Source organism: Mus musculus, chromosome 6 (genome assembly GCF_000001635.26).
Source record: "Mus musculus strain C57BL/6J chromosome 6, GRCm38.p6 C57BL/6J".
Lineage (NCBI taxonomy): Eukaryota > Metazoa > Chordata > Mammalia > Rodentia > Muridae > Mus > Mus musculus.
In genome coordinates this window covers 109,340,667-109,367,815 of record NC_000072.6, presented here as the reverse complement: position 1 = coordinate 109,367,815, position 27,149 = coordinate 109,340,667, and positions in this window count along the sequence as shown.

Below are 27,149 nucleotides of genomic sequence, written 5' to 3'. Positions count from 1 at the left end.
ACAGCTTCTGGGACAGGCAGAAGCACAGAGCCACTGAGGCAGCACCCTTTGGGGGCCGCAGACAGGTGTCCACCTGGCTCGGGAGGCAGCCTCACCCTCAGGAGCAGCGGTCGCCATCTTGGTTCCAGGACTCCGCAGAACTTAGGAATTTAGACTGCACAGGTGAGAGTCTGCAACACAGAAGCTGACAGCTTCTGGGACCTGCCAAAGCAACACAGCTTCTGAGAAAGGTCCTGTTTTGGGCCTTCTTCTTTGGCCAGGAAGAGGTCCAAACACAAGATATCTGCGCACCTTCCCTGTAAGAGAGCTTGCCAGCAGAGAGTGCTCTGAGCACGGAAACTCAGAGGAGAGAATCTGTCTCCCAGGTCTGCTGATAGATGGTAACAGAATCACCAGAAGAACAATCTCTAAACAGAGTCAACTATAACTACTAACTCCAGAGATTACCAGATGGCGAAAGGTAAACGTAGGAATCTTACTAACAGGAACCAAGACCACTCACCATCATCAGAACCCAGCACTCCCACTTCGCCCAGTCCAGGGCACCCCAACACACCCGAAAACCTAGACCGAGATTTAAAATCATATCTCATGATGATGGTAGAGGACATCAAGAAGGACTTTAATAACTCACTTAAAGAAATACAGGAGAACACTGCTAAAGAGTTACAAGTCCTTAAAGAAAAACAGGAAAACACAATCAAACAGGTAGAAGTCCTTAGAGAAAAAGAGGAAAAAACATACAAACAGGTGATGGAAATGAACAAAACCATACTAGACCTAAAAAGGGAAGTAGACACAATAAAGAAAACTCAAAGTAAGGCAACACTGGAGATAGAAACCCTAGGAAAGAAATCTGGAATCATAGATTTGAGCATCAGCAACAGAATACAAGAGATGGAAAAGAGAATCTCAGGTGCAGAAGATTCAATAGAGAACATCGGCACAACAATCAAAGAAAATGGAAAATGCAAAAAGATCCTAACTCAAAATATCCAGGAAATCCAGGACACAATAAGAAGACCAAACCTACGGATAATAAGAGTGGATGAGAATGAAGATTTTCAACTCAAAGGACCAGCAAACATCTTCAACAAAATTATTGAAGAAAACTTCCCAAATCTAAAGAAAGAGATGCCTATGAACATACAAGAAGCCTACAGAACTCCAAATAGACTGGACCAGAAAAGAAATTCCTCCCAACACATAATAATCAGAACAACAAATGCACTAAATAAAGATAGAATACTAAAAGCAGTAAGGGAAAAAGGTCAAGTAACATATAAAGGCAAGCCTATCAGAATTACACCAGATTTTTCACCAGAGACTATGAAAGCCAGAAGAGCCTGGACAGATGATATACAGACACTAAGAGAACACAAATTCCAGCCCAGGCTACTATAACCAGCCAAACTCTCAATTACAATAGATGGAGAAACCAAAGTACTCCACGACAAAACCAAATTCACACATTATCTCTCCACGAATCCAGCCCTTCAAAGGATAATAACAGAAAAAAACCAATACAAGAATGGGAACAACACCCTAGAAAAAACAAGAAGGTAATCCCTCAACAAACCTAAAAGAAGACAGCCACAAGAACAGAATGCCAACTTTAACAACAAAAATAACAGGAAGCAACAATTACTTTTCCTTAATATCTCTTAACATCAATGGTCTCAACTCCCCAATAAAAAGACATAGGCTAACACACTGGCTACACAAACAAGACCCAACATTTTGCTGCTTACAGGAAACTCATCTCAGAGAAAAAGATAGACACTACCTCAGAATGAAAGGCTGGAAAACAATTTTCCAAGCAAATGGTATGAAGAAACAAGCTGGAGTAGCCATCCTAATATCTGATTAGATTGACTTCCAACCCAAAGTCATCAAAAAAGACAAGGAGGGGAACTTCATTCTCATCAAAGGTAAAATCCTCCAAGATGAACTCTCAATTCTGAATATCTATGCTCCAAATACAAGGGCAGCCACATTCATTAAAGAAACTTTAGTAAAGCTCAAAGCACACATTGCACCTCACACAATAATAGTGGGAGACTTCAACACACCACTTTCACCAATGGACAGATCATGGAAACAGAAACTAAACAGGGACACACTGAAACTAACAGAAGTGATGAAACAAATGGATCTGACAGATATCTACAGAACATTTTATCCTAAAACAAAAGGATATACCTTCTTCTCAGCACCTCATGGTACCTTCTCCAAAATTGACCACATAATAGGTCACAAAACTGGCCTCAACAGATTCAAAAATATTGAAATTGTCCCATGTATCCTATCAGATCACCATGCACTAAGGCTGATCTTCAATAACAAAAAAAAAAATAATAGAAAGCCAACACTCACGTGGAAACTGAACAACACTCTTCTCAATGATACCTTGGTCAAGGAAGGAATAAAGAAAGAAATTAAAGACTTTTTAGAGTTTAATGAAAATGAAGCCACAACGTACCCAAACCTTTGGGACACAATGAAACCATTTCTAAGAGGGAAACTCATAGCTCTGAGTGCCTCCAAGAAGAAACGGGAGAGAACACATACTAGCAGCTTGACAACACATCTAAAAGCTCTAGAAAAAAATTCACCCAAGAGGAGTAGACGGCAGGAAATAATCAAACTCAGGGGTGAAATCAACCAAGTGGAAACAAGAAGAACTATTCAAAGAATTAACCAAACGAGGAATTGGTTCTTTGAGAAAATCAACAAGATAGATAAACCCTTAGCTAGACTCACTAGAGGGCACAGGGACAAAATCCTAATTAACAAAATCAGAACTGAAAAGGGAGACATAACAACAGAACCTGAAGAAATCCAAAATACCATCAGATCCTTCTACAAAAGGCTATACTCAACAAAACTGGAAAACCTGGACAAAATGGACAAATTTCTGGACAGATACCAGGTACCAAAGTTGAATCAGGATCAAGTTGACCTTCTAAACAGTCCCATATCCCCTAAAGAAATAGAAGCAGTTATAAATAGTCTCCCAGCCAAAAAAAGCCCAAGACCAGAGGGGTTTAGTGCAGAGTTCTATCAGACCTTCAAAGAAGATCTAATTCCAGTTCTGCACAAAATTTTTCACAAGATAGAAGTAGAAGGTACTCTACCCAACTCATTTTATGAAGCCACTATTACTCTGATACCTAAACCACAGAACGATCCAACAAAGATAGAGAACTTCAGACCAATTTCTCTTATGAATATCGATGCAAAAATCCTCAATAAAATTCTCGCTAACCGAATCCAAGAACATTTTAAAGCAATCATCCATCCTGACCAAGTAGGTTTTATTCCAGGGATGCAGGAATGGTTTAATATACGAAAATCCATCAAATAATCCATTATATAAACAAACTCAAAGACAAAAACCACATGATCAACTCGTTAGATGCAGAAAAACCATTTGACAAGATCCAACACCCATTCATGATAAAAGTTCTGGAAAGATCAGGAATTCAAGGCCCATACCTAAACATGATAAAAGCAATATACAGCAAACCAGTAGCCAACATCAAAGTAAATGGAGAGAAGCTGGAAGCAATCCCACTAAAATCAGGGACTAGACAAGGCTGCCCACTTTCTCCCTACATTTTCAACATAGTACTTGAAGTATTAGCCAGAGCAATTCCACAACAAAAGGAGATCAAGGGGATACAAATTGGAAAAGAGGAAGTGAAAATATCACTTTTTGCAGATGATATGATAGTATATATAAGTGACCCCAAAAATTCAACCAGAGAACTCCTAAACCTGATAAACAGCTTCGGTGAAGTAGCTGGATATAAAATAAACTCAAACAAGTCAATGGCCTTTCTCTATACAAAGAATAAACAGGCTGAGAAAGAAATTAGGGAAACAACACCCTTCTCAATAGTCACAAATAATATAAAATATCTCGGCATGACTCTAACTAAGAAGTGAAAGATCTGTTTGATAAAATCTTCAAGGCTCTGAAGAAAGAAATTAAAGAAGATCTCAGAAGATGGAAGGATCTCCCATGCTCATGGATTGGCAGGATCAACATTGTAAAAATGGCTTTCTTGCCAAAAGCGATCTACAGATTCAATGCAATCCCCATCAAAATTCCAACTCAATTCTTCAATGAATTAGAAGGAGCAATTTGTAAATTCATCTGGAATAACAAAAAACCTAGGATAGCAAAAACTCTTCTCAAGGATAAAAGAACCTCTGGTGGAATCACCATGCCTGACCTAAAGCTTTACTACAGAGCAATTGTGATAAAAACTGCATGGTACTGGTATAGAGACAGACAAGTAGGCCAATGGAATAGAATTGAAGACCCAGAAATGAACCCACACACCTATGGTCACTTGATCTTCGACAAGGGAGCTAAAACCATCCAGTGGACGAAAGACAGCATTTTCAACAAATGGTGCTGGCACAACTGGTTGTTATCATGTAGAAGAATGTGAATCGATCAATACTTATCTCCTTGTACTAAGGTCAAATCTAAGTGGATCAAGGAACTTCACTTAAAACCAGAGACACTGAAACTTATAGAGGAGAAAGTGGGGAAAAGCCTTGAAGATATGGGCACAGGGGAAAAATTCCTCAACAGAACAGCAATGGCTTGTGCTGTAAGATCGAGAATTGACAAATGGGACCTAATGAAACTCCAAAGTTTCTGCAAGGCAAAAGACACCGTCAATAAGACAAAAAGACCACCAACAGATTGGGAAAGGATCTTTACCTATCCTAAATCAGATAGAGGACTAATATCCAACATATATAAAGAACTCAAGAAGGTGGACTTCAGAAAATCAAATAACCCCATTAAAAAATGGGGCTCAGAACTGAACAAAGAATTCTCATCTGAGGAATACCAAATGGCAGAGAAGCACCTGAAAAAATGTTCAACATCCTTAATCATCAGGGAAATGCACATCAAAACAACCCTGAGATTCCACCTCACACCAGTCAGAATGGCTAAGATCAAAAATTCAGGTGACAGCAGATGCTGGCGTGGATGTGGAGAAAGAGGAACACTCCTCCATTGTTGGTGGGATTGCAGGCTTCTACAACCACTCTGGAAATCAGTCTGGCGGTTCCTCAGAAAATTGAACATAGTACTACCGGAGGATTCCTCAATACCTCTCCTGGGCATATATCCAGAAAATGCCCCAACTGGTAAGAAGGACACATGCTCCACTATGTTCATAGCAGCCTTATTTATAATAGCCAGAAGCTGGAAAGAACCCAGATGCCCCTCAACAGAGGAATGGATACAGAAAATGTGGTACATCTACACAATGGAGTACTACTCAGCTATTAAAAAGAATGAATTTATGAAATTCCTAGCCAAATGGATGGACCTGGAGGTCATCATCCTGAGTGAGGTAACACATTCACAAAGGAACTCACACAATATGTACGCACTGATAAGTGGATATTAGCCCAAAACCTAGGATACCCAAGATATAAGATACAATTTCCTAAACACATGAAACTCAAGAAAAATGAAGACTGAAGTATGGACACTATGCCCCTCCTTAGAAATGGGAACAAAACACCCTTGGAAGGAGTTACAGAGACAAAGTTTGGAGCTGAGATGAAAGTATGGACCATGTAGAGACTGCCATATCCAGGGATCCACCCCATATTCAGCATCCAAACGCTGACACCATTGCATACACTAGCTAGATTTTATCGAAAGGACCCAGATGTAGATGTCTCTTGTGAGACTATGCCGGGGCCTAGAAAACACAGAAGTGGATGCTCACAGTCAGCTAATGGATGGATCACAGGGTTCCAAATGGAGGAGCTAGAGGAAGTACCCAAGGAGATAAAGGGATCTGCAACCCTATAGGTGGAACAACATTATAAACTAACCAGTACCCTGGAGCTCTTGACTCTAGCTGCATATGTATCAAAAGATGGCCTAGTCAGCCATCACTGGAAAGAGAGGCCCATTGGACACGCAAACTTTATATGCCCCAGTACAGGGGAACGCCAGGGCCAAAAAGGGGGAGTGGGTGGGTAGGTGAGTGGGGGTGGGTGGGTATAGGGGACTTTTGGTATAGCATTGGAAATGTAAATGAGCTAAATACCTAATAAAAAATTAAAAAAAAGAAAGGCTGGAAAACAATTTTCCAAGCAAATGGTATGAAGAAACAAGCTGGAGTAGCCATCCTAATATCTGATAAAATTGACTTCCAACCCAAAGTCATCAAAAAAGACAAGGAGGGGCACTTCACTCTCATAAAAGGTAAAATTCTCCAAGAGGAACTCTCAATTCTGAATATCTATGCTCCAAATACAAGGGCAGCCACATTCATTAAAGAAACTTTAGTAAAGCTCAAAGCACACATATCACCTCACACAATAATTGTGGGAGACTTCAACACACCACTTTCAACAATGGACAGATCATGGAAACACAAATTAAACAGGGACATACTGAAACTAACAGAAGTGATGAAACAAATGGATCTGACAGATATCTACAGAACATTTTATCCTAAAACAAAAGGATATACCTTTTTCTCAGCACCTCATGGTACCTTCTCCAAAATTGACCACATAATAGGTCACAAAACTGGCCTCAACAGATTCAAAAATATTGAAATTGTCCCATGTATCCTATCAGATCACCATGCACTAAGCCTGATCTTCAATAACAAAATAAATAACAGAAAGCCAACATTCAGGTGGAAACTGAACAACACACTTCGAAATGATACTTTGGTCAAGGAAGGAATAAAGAAAGAAATTAAGGACTTCTTAGAGTTCAATGAAAATGAAGCCACTTCATACCCAAACTTATGGGACACAATGAAAGCATTTCTAAGAGGAAAACTCATAGCTCTGAGTGCCTCCAAAAAGAAACTAGAGAGAGCATACATTAGCAGCTTGACAACACACCTAAAAGCTCTAGAAGAAAAGGAAGCAAATTCACCCAAGAGGAGTAGAAGGCAGGAAATAATCAAACTCAGGGGCAAAATCAACCAAGTGGAAACAAGAAGAACTATTCAGAGATTCAACCAATTGAGGAGCTGGGTCTTTGAGAAAATCAACAAGATAGACAAACCATTAGCCAGACTCATTAGAGGGCACAGGGAAAGCATTCTAATTAACAAAATCAGAAATGAAAAGGGAGACATAACAACAAATCCTGAAGAAATCCAAAACACCATCAGATCCTTCTACAAAAGGCTATACTCAACAAAATTGGAGAACCTGGATGAAATGGACAAGTTTCTAGACAGGCACCAGGTACCAAAGCTAAATCAAGATCAGGTTAATGATCTAAACAGCCTGATATCCCCCAAAGAAATAGAAGCAGTCATTAATAGTCTCCCAGCCAAAAAACCCAGGACCAGATGGGTTTAGTGCAGAGTTCTATCAGACCTTCAAAGAAGATCTAATCCCAGTTTTTCACAAACTATTCCACAAACTAGAAACAGAAGGTACTCTACCCAACTACTTCTATGAAGCCACAATTACTCTGATACCTAAACCACAAAAAGACCCCACAAAGATAGAGAACTTCAGACCAATATCCCTTATGAATATTGATGCAAAAATCCTCAATAAAGTTCTTGCTAACCGAATCCAAGAACACATCAAAACAATCATCCATCCTGACCAAGGAGGTTTCATCCCAGGGATGCAGGGATGGTTCAATATACGGAAATCCATCAATGTAATCCATTATATAAACAAACTCAAAGACAAAAACCACATGATCTCTCGTTAGATGCTGAGAAAGCATTTGACAAAATCAAACACCCATTCCTGATAAAAGTCTTGGAAAGATCAGGAATTCAAGGCCCATACCTAAACATGATAAAAGCAATCTACAGCAAACCAGTAGCCAGCATCAAAGTAAATGGTGAGAAGCTTGAAGCAATCCCACTAAAATCAGGGACCAGACAAGGCTGTCCACTCTCTCCCTACCTATTCAACATTGTACTTGAAGTCCTAGCCAGAGCAATTAGACAACAAAAGGAGATCAAGGGGATACAAATTGGAAAGGAAGAAGTCAAATTATCACTTTTTGCAGATGATATGATAGTATATATAAGTGACCCTAAAAATTCCACCAGAGAACTCCTAAGCCTGATAAACAGCTTCAGTGAAGTAGCTGGATATAAATTAACTCAAACTAGTCAATGGCCTTTCTCTACACAAAGGACAAACAGGCTGAGAAAGAAATTAGGGAAACGACACCCTTCTCAATAGCCACAAATAATATAAAATACCTAGGCATGACTCTAACTAAGGAAGTGAAAGATCTCTATGACAAGAACTTCAAGTCTCTGAAGAAAGAAATTAAAGAAGATCTCAGAAGATGGAAAGATCTCCCATGCTCATGGATTGGCAGGATCAACATTGTAAAAATGGCTATCTTGCCAAAAGCAATCTACAGATTCAATACAATCCCCATCAAAATTCCAACTCAATTCTTCAACGAATTAGAAAGGGCAATCGGCAGATTCATCTGGAATAAAAAAACCTAGGATAGCAAAAAGTCTTCTTAAGGATAAAAGAACCTCTGGTGGAATCACCATGCCTGACCTAAAGCTGTATTACAGAGCAATTGTGATAAAAACTGCATGGTACTGGTATAATGACAGACAAGTAGACCAATGGAACAGAATTGAAGACCCAGAAATGAACCCACACACCTATGGTCCCCTGATCTTTGACAAGGGAGCTAAAACCATCCAGTGGAAAAAAGACAGCATTTTCAACAAATGGTGCTGGCACAACTGGCTCTTATCTTGTAGAAGATTTCAAATTGATCCAGTACTATCTCCTTGTACTAAGGTCAAATCTAAGTGGATTAAGGATCTCCACATAAAACCAGAGACACCGAAACTTATAGAGGAGAAAGTAGGGAAAAGCCTCGAAGATATGGGTACAGGGGAAAAATTCCTGAATAGAACAGCAATGGCTTGTGCTGTAAGATCGAGAATCGATAAATGGGACCTCATAAAATTCCAAAGCTTCTGCAAGGCAAAAGACACCATCAATAAGATAAGAAGACCACCAACAGATTGGGAAAGGATCTTTACCTATCCCAAATCGGACAGGGGACTAATATCCAATATTTATAAAGAACTCAAAAAGGTAGACTCCATAAAATCAAATAACCCCATTAAAAAATGGGGCTCAGAACTGAACAAAGATTTCTCACCCGAGGAACACCGAATGGCAGAGAAGCATCTGAAAAAATGTTCAACATCTTTAATCATCAGGGAAATGCAAATCAAAACAACCCTGAGATTCCACCTCACACCAGTCAGAATGGCTAAGATGAAAAATTCAGGTGACAGCAGATGCTGGCAAGGATGTGGAGAAAGGGGAACACTCCTCCATTGTTGGTGGGATTGCAAGCTTGTACAACCACTCTGGAAATCAGTCTGGCGGTTCCTCAGAAAATTAGACATAGTACTACCGGAAGATCCAGCAATACCTCTTTTGGGCATATATCCAGAAGATGCCCCAACCGGTAAGAAGGACACATGCTCCACTATGTTCATAGCAGCCTTATTTATAATAGCCAGAAGCTGGAAAGAACCCAGATGCCCCTCAACAGAGGAATGGATACAGAAAATGTGGTACATTTACACAATGGAGTACTACTCAGCTATTAAAAAGAATGAATTTATGAAATTCCTAGCCAAATGTATGGACCTGGAGGGCATCATCCAGAGTGAGGTAACCCAATCACAAAGGAACTCTCACAATATGTACTCACTGATAAGTGGATATTAGCCCAGAAACTTAGGATACCCAACATATAAGATATAATTTGCTAAAAACATTAAACTCAAGAGAACGAAGACCAAAGTGTGGACACTTTGCCCCTTCTTAGAATAGGAAACAAAACACCCATGGAAGGAGTTACAGAGACAAAATCTGGAAGTTTGACGAAAGGATGGACCATCTAGTGATTGCCATATCCAGAGATCCATCCCATGATCAGCTTCCAAACGCTGACACCATTGTATACACTAGCAAGATTTTGCTGAAAAGACCCAGATATAGCTGTCTCTTGTGAGACTATGCGAGGGCCTAGCAAACACAGAAGTGGATGCTCACAGTCAGCTATTGAATTGACCACAGGGCCCCCAATGGAGGAACTAGAGAAAGCACCCAAGGAACTAAAGGGAACTGCAACCCTATAGGTGGAACAACAATATGAACTAAGCAGTACCCCGGAGCTCTTGTCTCTAGCTGCATATGTATCAAAAGATGGCCTAGTCGGCCATCACTGCAAAGAGAGGCCCATTGGACTTGCAAACTTTATATGCCCCAATACAGGGGAATTCCAGGGCCAAAAAGGGGGAGTGGGTGGGTAGGGGAGTGGGGGGGTATGGGGGACTTTTGGTATAGCATTGGAAATGTAAATGAGCTAAATACCTAATAAAAAATGGGAAAAAAAAGATGGGAGGGGGATGCAGACCATCATGTTGGAGAGGTCATGGCAGCAAGAGCTTGGGGCAACTGCTCTCATTGTGGCCACATTCAGGAAGATAAAATCAATGAATGCCATTAGTCAACTCCCTCTGTTCTTCTTCTGTAGTCTATGACTTTAGCCTAAAGAATAGTGCAGCTTGCTGTTAGAATAGGTCTTCCTTCTTCAATTAACCTAATATGGTGGTCTTTCAGAAGCATGCCAGAGGGTAACTAAATATTGATAATCAATCAAGGGTGACACTGGAGGTTTCCTCCTTACTCAGATCCTGTCAAAGCATCAGCACAAACTGTCCCTGAAGAAAAGAACACAAGACTTAAGGCATGACTGTGACTCACCACACAAAACCTTAGGTAGATTCTAAGAATCTATTTCCATCTGACCACAAAGGATTTGAGCATCAACTGAAAGCTGGTCTTCAGGTTCATACATGAATTTTATAAAAATACAAAATTACATAATGAATTTGCAGGGTTTATAAGGTACACAAATATCAAGAGGTCACTTGTGCCCTGACAAAACAATATATTGGATTTATAACTTTAAAATATTTCATAAAATGATCTTTTTCAGACATAGAGATTTTTTAAAAATTAAGAAAGTAAAACTAAATTATTAGAGCAGACTTAATCCAGTATTATTATTAGTGTCATTATAGAAAAGAAAAATTTAAGAATCAAAGCATGTTCATTCATAAAAAGGAAAGACGGAACTCCAGGATAAAACATAAGTTAAGCTGTAACTTACAGTTTACGTTGCTGTAAGAAAATACCATATACTACATGATTTTGGTTTAAAAGTGGGTTTTCTTTTTTTATATAGTTAAGATGTCTCCAAACACAGCATTGGTGTTACCTTGTGAGGGCTTCATGGATGGCAGCATGTTGAGAGAACACATAGAGTTATAAAGGCCATGGGGGTGCTTGCTTTATAACACTCTACCTAATCCATCCCATGAGACTCAACTCCATCCCAAGAGCTCCATCTCCCAGCTCACTCCCAAGAGCCCCAACTTAGCATCTTTAGAAAACCATTAATAAATTTAAGAAGGTGAAGTGGCCATGACTTTCTTGTTTCCAAAAGGCATCACTACCGCTCAACAATCCTTACACTTGGAATCAAATTTGAATATGTTTTTCAAACCACAGCAAGTTGTCAAGGATACAGTAGAGGCTAATAATGATACCTAGAATATATCCTTGATAGTCACTCCACCAGCAGCAAGACCCCACACATACTTTGATTTAAGACTTCTAGCCTCAAAAACTGTCACGCAATAAATATATATGTTTGAAACTACCCACCTCATGGTTCTTTGTTATATCTTCTCTAGCAAATAAATGTAAGACTATGGCACCACTAAGGTTATCTAATTGTGATCTTCTTTCAGGAATTCAGAGACATATCTCATAATACTCCCTTTTTTGCGTGTTATTGAACTGATTCATTTGGGGGTAGTATAATGGAGATTTCCCTCAGTATTAATGTTATGTTACCAAATAAGATAGCATACTTCTCATAAGTATATTCTTTGAATGCATACAAGAACCAATGCTTATACAAAATGGGAAAGAATGCTGAGGGGAAGAACTCAACAAAGCTAAGAGAGATGATTACAGGGAATGAAGGGAGTCTTTCACAACACTAAGAAGTCCAGGGGAAACTAAGTGAAGACTACTATTATTATTACTATTACAACTAGGTTTTGTTGTTACTGTTGTTAGTTGAGACTAAAGCAAAAGCTGCGTTTAAAGCACTGCAGGCCTAAGTGTCATTTACTCTGTGACAGAACACTAGGATGAAGTTACTCCACTCCTTCTAAGGCTCTGACTGATTTTGTTAGTGTACTTCTCATTACTGCACTATTAGCCTGAAATATTTTCTGATAAATATCATATTTCAGCAGCATGTTCATGAACCATGGCTAATAAGAATTTCAAACTGAGCATCCTGGTGAAGCTGAGTGATCATGCAAACAGGCTGCGTGGTTCAAAAAGCTAAGAAATTAACGTGACAGAGGATGACCTCATAGCTTTCCAAAACTAAGCAGACATGTCCCAAGAGAAACGTCCAGATCAGCTCTAGGCATCATTCTTTCAAATCTACCCCCAAAGCAAACTCACATGGGTGGCATCTTAGGGATGCAGAATTTCAGGGTAAGACTAGAATAGAATTCCACCCCCAAAGCAGCTCTCATAGAGACAAACTTGCTAGACTCCAAGAGTAATTATTGTTATTAACATTTGCTGCCTATGTGGTCTGTGTTATGTACTTTTCTTCCATTATCTCCATCAAGATCTATGTCAGTCTCAGAACATGTCTAGGAGAGTAATAATTATAATTAATACTCTATGAAGAAAATTAGATTCAAGAAAGTCAAATAATGTGGCCAAGTTCATTCAACTACCAAGGGACAACACTGAGATGAATCTACATCTCTGACTCCCGTGCATTCTATCAAGAAAGCCTACTTCTAACTTATATTCTCTTGTCCTATGACCCCACTACCTGCATTGTTTCAACATGATGTAATTAAACTACAATAAGAAACTTGAAGCCACTTCTTGTTCTATGAGTTTCTTTTCTCTTTCTACCTCCTGGTAGATTTGTATGTTTAAGTACTGTGATTTTTAAAATCACAAATCTAAAATTGTAACGTTTAATCATCGTTTTAGAGAATTCTTTTAAAGAATACTCAGTACATAAATTCCCCTCTAGCCAACATGATACTTTGCAGATTTTTAAGAACAGTCATAATTTAGTGGATTTAGGACACTCTTTATTTGGACCATGTATTTCTACTTGTGATACAGAAAATTGCCATTTTCTCAAAGACTGGTAGAATTTAGGAGGGTATCAGGCCCATTAGAAAACCTTAGTTCAAATTCTAGACAAACCAAGATTTGAGAATAAGTAAACACTCTATGAATGACAGATAAGGCCTATTCTCAATGACTGTAACCCAGATTATACTGATCAAATTAAAAACAAAACAAGAAAACAACAACAAAAACCCCAGATTTTCAATGTGCTCAAAAATCAATATAACCACTGTTGTAGGGAAAGAAACTCTTGTTAATTGGGTGTTATGTAAATTGCTTAATGTCTTATTTATTACTTTTCAAAATTCTTACATGAAAAACTGGTTTGATAAAAAATCCAAATAATGGCTCATCATGCTGTGGTGGTTTGGATGTGAATTGCCCGCCAGGCTTATATATTTGAATACTTGAACTTTAGTTTGTAAAACTGTTTGGGAAGAATTAGGAGGGTTGGGATTGTTGGAGGAGGAGTGTTACTGGGATGAGATTTGAGATTTCAATATCCCATGATATTCCAAGTTAGCTCTCTGTTTCATATTTGTGGATCCTTTGATATAAGTTCTCAGCTACTGCTATAGCACCATGACTGCTTGGTTGCTACCATGCTTCTCATTAACTCACCCTTTGGAACTGTAATCGCCTATAAAATTTGCTCTGTGAGTTGCCTTGTCTTACCACAGCAATAGAAAAGTAATTAAGGTAGGTAGTAATTGACAGATCCAGAATTTGGATGTAGTTTGAAAGGTAAAAGATGGTGTCTTTCCACTAAACTGATTTCAAATCACACACATCCTATCTCTAATCTAGCTTCTTTCCAGACTACACATTTGTACAGACAAGATTTCCAGCTCACACTGGCACACTCTGGTCTCAAAGAAAAGGGATGAAAGTGTTCACCTCAAAGAAATAGGTTTCTTAATGTTCTATTTTAGCTAACTGATCAAATGTTATTTGTAGTTTACCGAAAACATTTTCTAATTAGAAGCAAAGCCTTTTAAGAATAATGGATTTGTCAATTAGTGACTGGCTACTGATATTCCTAGATTTCACTGTCCTAGAAAGCAGGAAAAAATTCAAAGATAATGAAATATTTCCTCCAAATGGCTCATTTGGAGAAATGTGGAATTTGCCAATATTTTTTTCACCTTTTTTTATTTTAAGACTGTCAATAAATCACTGAAGCAGATACATCTAAAATCTATCAGAGAGGTATGGTTATGAAAACAAGGGGATTCAGCCTCACTTGATATGAACGTCCCCATGCCTCATCCTCTTCTCACTTTTTTCCCGTAAGCTTCTTTACAATAGCTTAAAATTTCAAGAGTGTAAAAGACTCAGACGATTCAAGGATGAAGGTGGTATCTCCGTTCCCATCTGTAGCACATTGTGACTTGTGTATTTTATAATGCTTACATTCGATTCATAATATGACAGAGGAAGCTAGAAAACACACTTGCAGCTTAGTTTTAATATAAGTGTTAATACATTTATGCCATTCTTGCCAGACTCCCCTTCTACAAACATTTGGCTTCTCAGATTATATCCATGAAAATTAATGATCTGTCACTGGGCTTGCTTCAGTCCTAATGAAGTAGTTACTCAGAATGATGGAAGTCAGGTGTGAGAAGCTTGCTTCTCCTGTGGATGATAAAGCCCTTTCTTCATCCTTTGCACAAATTTAATTAGGTGAAAGCAGAAGAAAAAAATTAATTACTGCCACACAGTGATTTTGCATTTTTTAACAATTGAAAAGGGGTTTTGTGAGTGTTTGAAGGCTTCTCTGTACTGAAATGGCAATAAACAGAAGACATATCAAAAACTCAAATGTAGTTGTAATTTCTTTGCTTTGTGAAAAGCCAAATGTATGGTTCATCAAGCACATATCTCTATTGAGCAGCTCATAATTCACATGGCTAAGTGCAATTTAAAAAAAAAAAAGAAGAAGAAGAAGAAAAAGGAGAGATTCAACACAGAGTCACTGAGGGAATAAGGCATAAATTAAGCAGAACCACCAGAAAAGGCCATCTAAGGTAATGTCGCTCAAGTCAAAATCTTCATGGCCCAAAGAAACAGCTGTGTTGCAAGAAGAGGTGGAGACAAAACTATCAGGCAGAGGAGACACTCTGTTCAAAGACTCACAGGCAAGAACAAATCTATCATTTTCTACACTTGTTTCTCGGTTTAAAAAAATAATCTCTTTCTTTTTATGGAAGCAGTACTGTCGTGCTCACAGTTCAAGGGGACATAATTCATAACAGTAGGAAAGGCACTGCAACAGGTAGCTTAATGGAGATAGTGGCATTCGGTTTGGACTCCTCAATTCCTCCCATCTCAGAGTGACAGGAAGAGAGGAGGGAGGATGGCACACTTGACTGGCTTTCTCTACTTTCCCTTTTTATCCAATCAAGGACCTGCAGCTTATGGGATGGTACCACCCACTTTCAGGGTGAATTTTCCATCTTCTATTAAATCTCTCTGGACAATGCCCCCCAAAACATACCAAGAATGTGTCTTCTAGGTGATTCTAAATTCAGCCAAGTTAATAAGATTACCACAGGCAACCTTTGAAAACTTGACAACCAGACACCACCCCTATCAAAGGCTCATGGCCATCTAATAATTAAAACTGTATCTAGATTATCTGCGAAAGCTTCCTAAATCTCAACAGTTCTATCACTGGAACTGTTAGTTCCAAAGTCTTAGTGCACGGCCTCAGAGACTCAGACAATCTCTTGTGAATGAAAACTCCCAGAAAGAAGTAGTGTCTACAGAGAATGGTTGACTGATAAAACTGTAGCACAGTGGAAAGACTGGAATATTGCAGTCTAGAGGCTGATTGAGTCATCTTGGGCTTGCTTTAGATGAGAAAACAGCTGCTCCTTGACCATCTCTGTGTCAGAACCCACATCCTGTGGCTAGTGGGTAAGACTTTTTGGAATCTATCAATTTAGCAGACCACAAGCTTCCACCAACACAAAAGCTGTGAAAGTCATCAGATAGCATATAGTAAGCCTTCTCACATCTGGCTCTAATGGTCTCTTTGGTGTATCTATTGATGTATTTTAAATTTGCTTTGACTCGTGGCTGTCTCTGTTCTTTAAAACTGTAAAATTTCATGAAATTGCCTCCATGTTGAAACATGGAATTTGGAGTAAGCTAAATTTGTTTCCTGGTCCCTGAAAATAGTTACAGAATAAACTATCTCTTGATCCCTTTAAGATGATAACTGTTTTTTTTTTAATTCTGGTACTTTTTACTGTGAGGCTCAGAGAAAATAATACAGAAGCTACATACTTCTAATATGTAACAGTGCTGGCTAATATTTCTATTCCAAAATGGAGAAAAGAGGAAAAAGCAAAGAAAAATAAGATCAGATGAAGAGTGAACCGAGCAAAGCACACATCACATCAGGTAATTGCATATCCAGCTTCTGCTACTCCTCATTTTGCTATCCTCTGATCTCTGCCAGCCTTTATTTGCCCTGACCTTTGAGCTCTGTTTCCTGTGGCACATGTAAAATCCACTTGGTGTCTACAAATTTCCATGTGACAAAGTGCCATATTTAGGAAATATCTACTACATATTCCTGAGGACTTCTCTAGGAACTCAGAGCTTCATTCATGGCCTCCTCAGAAGCTCAGGCACAAAGTCCAATCCTGTGGCTATTACCTGACCTTGTCAGTTTTCTGGATTCTTGGTGGAAGTCTGCATGAACCACTCTTACATCTTGAAACACTACAAAACCAATCATCTGGGCAATGCCAAGTTCTGCTACTAGCTGGAGAACCCAGGTAGTTCTAGCATGGTCCCTTTCAATCAGAAATACTCTCCCCTGTGTGTTTGAACAACGTGGTCTCTAGATGACCTACTAGAATAGGATTCCTGAAGGCTACGTTCAGAGATTCTCCTTTCAAACATAGGATTTTCAAAGGAACTTAGTGTTACACACAGATCTCCTGATGGTTAGAGTTCTGCCCTCAACACACTTTCTTTATTTTTTTCAGTACAATGTTCTCCTTAGAGGCAACAAAACTTTTAACAATTAAGACTACTTACCCACATTGTCCACAACTTTGACTCACTCACATTCCTGTATTTTCCAAATTGTATAATTTTTGCTTCTTTAAGTTCCACAATTTGTTTTGAAATGTCAGTGTAAGTCCCAGTGCAAGCAGCCAATAGCAACCATGCAGTGGCTTGTGTGATGGGTAATCTCCATTTTTTACTTTACTGGATTTAGAATCAAATAACACACACACACACACACACACACACACACACACACACACACACAGACACATGCACACACATGAGTGAGTATGTGTATGTGCATGCATTTATGTTTCTAGATAGAATTACTGAAGAGGAAAGACCTACCATAAATATGAGAAATATCATCCAATTGTGTGATTCAAGATTGACTAAAATGGGAAAACAGAGAAAGACAGATGAACACTAGTATTGATCTCTCTCTGCTGCCCAAACTTTGCATACAATGTGACCAGACACCTCACACTCCTACTAATATGTCTTTCTGCCTCAAAAGATCTTATACTTTTAAGTCACAAGCCAAAATAAACTCATCCTTCTTTAAATTGCTTCTTTTGGGTATTTGTCTACAGTAGTGAGAAAAATAAATAACATAGCCCAGATGCTATTCTGAATTGAAAGTTCCTCTACCAAATAAATTAGTTGAGTGCTTTTGAATTACCTCCTTCAAATACTTAGACCACAGAGAATGAAGCCCATTACTTACCAGAAAATAGCATGAATAACCTCTAATGCAATTCCTAGTTTAGTCCTTCCTTCATCCTCTGAAATCTGGTTAATCAGGTCCCCAAATGTTCATAGTTCCATTTCCATGTGCTTCTTTTTTTATTAAGTATTTTCTTCATTTACATTTCCAGTGCTATCCCAAAAGTCCCCCATACCCTCCCACCCCACTCCCCTACCCACCCACTCCCACTTCTTGGCCCTGGCATTCACCTATACTGAGGCATATGAAGTTTGTAAGACCAATGGGCCTTTCTTTCCAATGATGGCTGACTAAGCCATCTTCTGATACATATGCAGCTAGGTATAAGATAAAAATTTGTGAAACTCATGAAACTCAAGAAGAACAAAGACCAAAGTGTGGACACTTTGCCCCTTCTTAGAATTGGGAACAAAACATCCATGGAAGGAGTTACAGAGACAAAGTTTGGAGCTGAAACAAAGGACGGACCATCTAGAGACTGCCATATCTGGGGATCCATCCCATAATCAGCTTCCATGTGCTTCTGAACTTGCACCAAAATCTTCCATGGAGCCCCTCTTATACCATTCTTGGACTTGTCTAGCACACAGCCCTCCAAACCTTTTCCACATTCCTCCCAGGGACATTCTCTAAATACCAGGAGGTACACAGTCATGTTCATTACAGTAGCTTTATTCCTGGTGCCAATTGTGTATCTTAATTTCCTTTACCATTTCCCTGACAAAATATAGAACACTAGCTACTAAAAGGAAGAATTTATTGTAGCTTTCACAGTAGGGTACATAGTCTAACATGACAAGGAATGACTGTCTGCTGGTAGCTCCCGGATGATGGAAACATAGAAGTGTAACTCTACTTCACAACTAATCACTTCTCAAGGAAAGGGGATGTAGGCACAGAGGAATGTTGGGATGTTTCTCTTCTTCAATACTAGCAACATTTGAGACTAGATTATTCTTTGTCACAAGGTATTGTCCTGTGTGCTCTGTAACATCTTTATCAGTATCCCTGGAAATACCCAATAAATGTAACTAATATTCCACTGATTGCCAATATAACAACTCAAATGTCTCTAGACATTGTCAAATGTCCCCATGAGGGATTAAAAACATGATTGACAACTATTGCCTTAGACTTCTGTTGCAGGCCATGTTATTAGAGGGTAAATTAAGGACAAGAGTTAAATGTACAAGAAATAAAATGAAGCTTGATCTATTCCCTCCAGGTCAGCACCACTGTGGCCATCACATCTTCAGAGAGTCTCAATCAAGAATACTATAGGATTCTAGATCAAATCCAAGAATATCATACTTTAGCAAAACATGGGTTTGGCCCAGAAAACTTCAGACTTTATGTCTGGCCATCTATGTTCCCAGCTCAGCATCTTTACTTCCTGTGCCTCCTCAACAACCTATATGACTGTGCCTGACAGAGTTTTCCTTGAATGGTTCTGTTTTCTTGTTTCAGCTAATTACTGCCTATTATGTATAGAAAAAAGAAAATATGTCTCTGGAACCAAAAGAGGTGACTGTGCCAAAATTTTATAGATAGCTGTTTTGAGAAATGAAATTTTTGGAAGGCATCCTCTTGGGGTGATTAGATAAGGATAGCAGAAATTTTTACATTTATTTATTTATTTATTTATTTATTTATTTATATGGAATTACATGCATGTGCCATGGTATGTGTGTGGAAATCAGATGACAACCTATGAATGCTGGTGCCCTCTGACTCTGTCTCTGTCTCTCTCTCTCTCTCTCTCTCTCTCTCTCTCTCTCTGTCTCTGTCTCTCTCTCTCTCTCTCTCTCTCTCTCTCTCTCTCTCTCTGTGTGTGTGTGTGTGTGTCTCCCTCTCCATCTATCTATCTATCTATCTATCTATCTATCTATCTATCTATCTATCCATCCATCCATCCATCCATCCATCCATCCATCCATCTATCTATCTATCTATCTATCTATCTATCTATCTATCTATCTATTTTATGGGACCCAGGTGTTTAGAAAAGGTCATCAGTCTTGGCTGTAAATCTCTTTAACAGATGAGCCATCTTGATTATCTTGCTCATCTTTGGAATCCATAAAGGGGCCTCTGTGGATTCCAAAATTTAATTTACATTATATATAAATTTAGTTCACTTCATTTCCATATATTAAGTATCTTTTTTATCAAATAAACAGACTGGTAGGGAAAATGTATTGTAAAAGCATGTCTTTAAATAAGCCTGTTGTAAAGCAGGCAACGTGGTAGAAAAGATTCAAAGAAGCATGCTGTATTGATGAAACAATGGATTATCCATGGAAATCTCACTTTGGCTTTAGAGGGCTGGGAGCTAGGTCAGTGGGTAAGAATACTTGCTTCTGAAAGCAAGATGACCTAAGTTTCAATTCCCAGCACCCAGGTAAAGGCCAGACATAGCTACCTATGCATTTGGTCACAACACTGAGGAGCATTCTAGGGATCCACCTGGTCAGATAGCCTAGCTGAAATGGTGAACTTTTGGTTGATGGAGAGATCCTGTTTCAAGGTGATAATACAAAGAGTGACAGAAAGAGATACATAAATACTTGACATCTTGTAGTTTCCACAGGGGCCAACACAGACTGAATTTTATGTTGTTCCAAAATAAATTAAAAAGATAATTATTGAATATCCTAGATTGCAGAGACTCTACATTTTATTTTCCCAGAGTTACAGATACAAAACTTGGAGCTGTGACGAAAGGATGAAAGAATCTAGTGATTGCCATATCCAGGGATCCATCCCATAATCAGCTTCCAAGCGCTGACACCATTGCATACACTAGCAAGATTTTGCTGAAAGGACCCAGATATAGCTGTCTCTTGTGAGACTATGCCGGGGCCTAGCAAACACAGAAGTGGATGCTCACAGTCAGCTAATGGATGGAACACAGGGCCCCGAATGGAGGAACTAGAGAAAGTACCCAAGGAGCTAAAGGGATCTGCAACCCTATATGTGGAACAACAATATGAACTAACCAGTACCCCGGAGCTCTTGTCTCTAGCTGCATATGTATCAAAAGATGGCCTAGTCAGCCATCACTGGAAAGAGAGGCCCTTTGGACTTGCAAACTTTATATGCCCCAGTACAGGGGAACGCCAGGGCCAAAAAGGTGGAGTGGATGGGTAGGGGATTGGGGAGTGGGTATGGGGAACTTTTGGGATAGCATTGGAAATGTAAACGAGGAAAATACCTAATTAAAAAAAGAGAAAAAAAAGCTTATGCTAGTAAATAATTCTTTGTTCAATCTTTTTCTCTGGTTTGTATAAATAGGTCTATTTTAAGAGTGTATAAATGGTGCTAGTGGGCATATTTACTTAATTTTTGTCTTGTCTCCAAAAGTCAAAATTTTGTAAAAATAAATAAACAAGTGAATAAAATAAGAGAAGAGGAAACAAAAGTAGTGTATCATGAACAGAAAAGGCTGGCCACCCGTTTTTACTTTTAACTTGACAGCATTGATTTTATACAATGTAGTCTTAAGCACGAATTTTTACAACAATCGGAAAATGCAAGATATATTGTTTCCTCCAACTTGAAAACAAGAAACAGGAACAGAAAAATTAAGTAACTTAAATAAAATTCCTCCACAACTAAATGAAGGATCCCAGATCCAAACTTAGGAAACCTATGAGGTTAGTATCCTAAATGTTGTTCTAACTACAATTAAAAAGAAATAGTATGGATGCTTGGCTGGTTGGTTGGTCAGTTGGTTGGTTGTTCCATTGATTTTCTTAAAATATAAATTATAAAAGTAAATTCTCTAAAAATTGAAGAGTTTAAATTTAATTTCTAGAAAAATAAGAATCATAGTTACTCGGTTAGACAGATGTCCAGCTGTTTTGACTCAAAAGCACCTTATCACACTATTTCAGTGTACATGAACCCTAGCATATAACATTAAAGGAAAACAGTATGCTATGAATTATCAATTTTCTAATGAAAACAGGAGGGAAGCTCACTTCCTAAGATACCATTTTTCCTAGTCTAACTGCACCATGGTTCCATCTGATAGTATCTGATGTCAGTCACAGGAGCCAATGGGTCTCTTGTGTCCTCTATCTCTGATCACTTCACTCTCAAAGCTAATAGCCACACTTATATCTTTTCACAACACTATAAAGGATGTGATACACTCTTCAGATGAGTGCCTGGATAATCATATTTCACGTTTGGGAGGCATCAACTAGCAAAATACCAATTCAATCACTGGCACAAACTTATTTCCTAATATCATGAAGTATTATAGACTTCCTGTGGGCAGTTCTTATGTCACAGACAACAATAAAATAAGGATTACTTTGTGAGAGAGTTTGAACCAAAATAGCACAAAACAACCCTGAAAGATGGCAGGTATACATATATTTTATTTGTCAGGTGTTAATGTAACAATAATTAGCAGATTTTTGTGAGCTCTCTAATCGCCAATCCATTTTAATACTCATGGATTAACAATATAAAATCCTGTCTTGTTTACTCTCTAGCACCTGGCAAGATGAACCATTTTGTAATTACCAGACACATATAAATAATGACTCCTTAATAATGCAATAACGGTTTTGTAAGAAAAGTTATGGCTGGAAAAAATGTTAAGCAGAGAGTCTGGGAAGGTAATATATGTACTAACTAAGCTGACCAAGCTAACTTCCAAGGACCAGTACTGTCTCAAAAGAAACAAAACTATTCAATAAACAATCACTATGTAGCTCACCAAATCTTCCCAACAATTATAAGTCAAATAAGCTGCCATGCATTTATTTTTTATTAGATATTTTCTTCATTTACATTTCAAATGTTATCCCCCAAACCACCTATACCCTCCCCCCGCCCTGCTCCCCAACCCATCCACTCCCACTTCCCGGCCCTGGCATTCCCCTGTCCTGGGGCATATAATACTTTGAAATATACTGCACATTACTCTTGTTTCATAAAACATTTTTTTCAAGAATACTCTGGCTTTTTGACCATGTTCATCTCCCTATCTTCCCAACCTTCTCCTTCTATGAAGTCTATCCTTTCCTCCTCTTTTCTCTTTTCACAAACTGCTCTCATCTGACTTCCTGCTGTGTGTGTGTGTGTGTGTGTGTGTGTGTGTGTGTGGTGTTTGTGACATGATTTTATCTACCTGTTGACAGACATCTAAACTTGGCTTATAACTTGGCTGTTTTGAATAGAGCTACTATAAACATGGACATGCAATTCTCTCTGTGGTGTGTTGACTTAGAATCCTTTGGGTATATAACAGACACATCTTACAGATGTGTCATATGGTAGTGGCATTTTATCTTTTTTAAGAACCCTTCCAATTATTTCTATAGTGACTGGACTAATTTACATTCTTGCCAGCAGCATATAAAAGTTGCCTTTTCTATATATCATTAATAACATTCTTTAACTGTTTCTTAATGGCAATCATGTGTGCTGAGGTAGGAAAATGGAAGCTCAACTTGTTCCTCTTTGATGGGTAAAGATGCTGAATATTTTCATGCTTATTGATCATCTTCTCTTTATTTTGTGGGATAGTCTATTTGATGCCCCATTTATTAACATGGCAGTTTAATTTCTTGTTACTTAGTCTTTTGAGATCTTTGTACATTCTATATGTTAACACTCTTTTACGTATGTACTCAGGAAAGCTTTTTAATCCCATTTTATAGGTGCTGTTTTATCACATGATCATTTCCTTATGTTTAAGGAAGCTTTTTCATCTCATGGAACCCTGTGCTATGGTAGCAGGAATGTGGGCATTGTGCTGGATCAGTAGCTGAAAGCTTGCATCTGATTTACAAGCATGAAATAGATAAAGGGGGGGGGACTACCTTGAAAGTCTCATTCTTAACCCCACTAGTCCACCTTATCCCTTAAGGTCATACCATCCTTCACAACAGTTTCACCAATGGAGAACCAAATATTCAAACACACAGTGACCATTCTCCATAAAATCACCATATCATCACGTTTTTTACATTTTGCCCATTTTCTGTCTATTTTATTGAATATATTTTCAATACCCTTTGTCACAATGTGCTCAAAGGATGACACATGTTAAACAGTGTCCTGTAGAAATGTGAGAGAGGATCCAGGAAATGAAAATAAAGGCAGAGTGCATTCTACCCCAGGTTCATTTTGTTCCCTGGATTATTCTTGGTCATGATTTCATGCCTAGGGTTAGAAATATTTAAAGTGAATTTATAAGGTATATTTATTCTTGTTAGAAGTCAGATCATAGCTGTAGAAGCCAATCTAGAGAGTATATCCTGAATTTGGATGTGGTATTCTGCCTTGACTTCATGCTTTTCTTCTTCTTTTTATTAGATATTTTCTTTATTTACATTTCAAATGTTATTCCCTCTACTGGTTTACCCTCCAAAAACCCCCTCCCCCATCCCTTTCCCCCCTCAATTTGTTCACCAACCCACTCACTCCCTTTTCCTGGCCCTGGCATTCCCCTACACTGGGGCATAAAGTCTTCACAGGACCAAGGGCCTCTCCTCCCGTTGAAGACCAACTAGGACATTCTCTCCTACTTACGCAGCTGTAGCCATGAGTCCCACCATGTGTACTCTTTGGTTGGTGGTTTAGTCCCTGAGAGCTCTGGGGGAGCTGATTAGTTCATATTGTTGTTCCTCTTTGGGGCTGCAAGCCCCTACAATTCCTTGGGTCCTTTCTCTAGCTCCTACATTGGGGACCCAGTACTTAGTCCAATGGAGCATTCACATCTGTGAGGCAGAACCTCTCAGGAGACAGCATTGGCAAAAAATAGTGTCTGGGTTTTGTGATTGTATATGGAATGTATCCCCAGGTGGGGCAGTCTCTGTATGGTCATTCCTTCAGTCTCAGCTCCACACTTTGTCTCTACAACTCCTTCAATGGGTTATTTGTTCCCCCTTCTAAGAAGAATTGAACTATCCACAATTTGATCTTTCTTCTTTGTGAGTTTCATGTAGTTTGTGAATTGTATCCTGGGAATTCGAAGCTTCAAAATCCCCACTTTATCCTCTGTAAGTTTCAGTGTATTTGGTTTTATATGGAGGTCGTTGATCCACTTGGACTTGAGCATTGTACAAGGTGATAAAAAATGGATCAATTTGCCTTCTTCTACATGCTAACTGCCAGTTGAGCATTTTTGAAAATGCTGTCTTTTCTTCTACTGGATGGTTTTAGATCCTTTGTCAAAGGTAAAGTGACTATAGGAATGTGGGTTCATTTCTGGGTCTTTAATTCTATTCCATTCATTTACCTGCTTGTCTCTGTACTAATACCATGCAGTTTTTATCACTATTGCTTTGTAATACAGCTTGAGGTCAGGGAAGGGCATTCCACAAGAAGTTCTTTTATTGTTGAGAATAGTTTTCTATATCCTAGGTTTTATGTTATTCCAGATGAATTTGCAAATTGCTCTTTCTATTTCCATGAAGAATTGACATGGAATTCTGATGGGGATTGCATTGAATCTGTACATGCTTTCGACAAGATGGGCATTTTTGCTATATTAATTCTGTCAATCCATGAGCATGGAAGATCTTTCCATCTTCTGAGATCTTCTTCGGCAGACCAGGGAGACTAGCTCTCTTCCCTGAGTTTCAGTGGTCAGAGCAGTCTCTGCAGGCAAGCTCTCCTCTTTCAGGGAGGTGCACAGTTATCTGGTGTTTGGACCTCCTCCTGGCCGAAGATGAAGGCCCAAAACAGGATCTTTCCCAGAAGCTGTGTTGCTTTGGCCTGCAGACTGCCCGCTGCGGAGTCCCAGGATCAAGGTGGCCCCCGCAGAACGTGAGGCAGAAGCCTCCCGGGCTGTGCGGACACCTGTGCTCTGACCAGGAAGGTGGCCGGTTGTCTGTAGCTGAAAATGGCGCTCTGAGATCTTCTTCGATTTCTTTCTTCAGAGACTTGAAGTTCTCATCATACACATCTTTCACTTGTTTAGTTAGAGTCATACCAAGGTAATTTATATTATTTCTTACTATTGTGAAGGGTATTGTTTAGACAACTTCTTTCTCAGCCCATGAATTTGAGTTAATTTTCTATTCAGCTACTTTGCTAAATTGTTTATCAGGTTTAGGAGTTCTCTGGTAGAATTTTTGGGATCACTTAAGTATATTAGCATATAATCTGCAAATAGTTTTATTTTTACTTCTTCCTTTCCCAGTTATATCTGTTTGATCTCCTTTTGTTGTCTAATTGCTCTGGATAGGACTTCAGGTACTATATTGAATAGGTACAGAGAAAGTGGGCAACCTTGTCTATTCCCTGATTTTAGTGTGATTACTTTAAGTTTCTCTCCATTTAGTTTTATGTTGGCTACTGGTTTGTTGTATATTGTTTTTATTATGTTTAGGTATGGATCTTGAATTCCTGATCTTTCCAAGACTTTTATCATGAAGGGGTGTTGGATTTTATCAAATGCATTTAATGAGATGATCATATGGTTTTTCTGCTTTGAGGTTGTTTATATAGTGGATTACTTTGATGGATTTCCATATATTGAACCATCCCTGCACCCCTGAGATTAAGGCTCCTTGATCATGATGGAAAATCATTTTGATGTGTTCTTAGATTCAGTTTTCGAGAAATTGATTATTTACCCATCGATATTTATAAGGGAAATTGGTCTGAAGTTCTCTTTCTTTGTTGGGTCTTTGTGTGGTTTATGTATCAGAGTCATTGTGGATTCATAGAATGAATTGGGTAGAGTACTTTCTGTTTCTATGTTGTGGAATAGTTTGAGGAGTATTGGTATTAGGTCTTTTTTGAAGGTCTGCACTAAACCCATCTGGTCCTGGGTTGTTTTGTTTTTTGTTTTTTGTTTTTTTTTGTTTTTTTTTTTTGGTTGGGAGACTATTAATGACTGTTTCTATTTCTTTAGGGGATAATCTGAACCTGATTTAACTTTGGTACCTGGTATCTGTCTAGAAAACTGAAAACTGTCCATTTCATCCAGGTTTTCCAGTTTGTTGAGTGTAGGCTTTAGTAATAGGATTTGTTGATTTTTTGGATTTCCTCAATTTCTATTGTTCTGTCTCCTTTTTCATTTCTGATTTTGTTAATTAGGATACTGTCTCTGTGCCCTCTAGTTAGT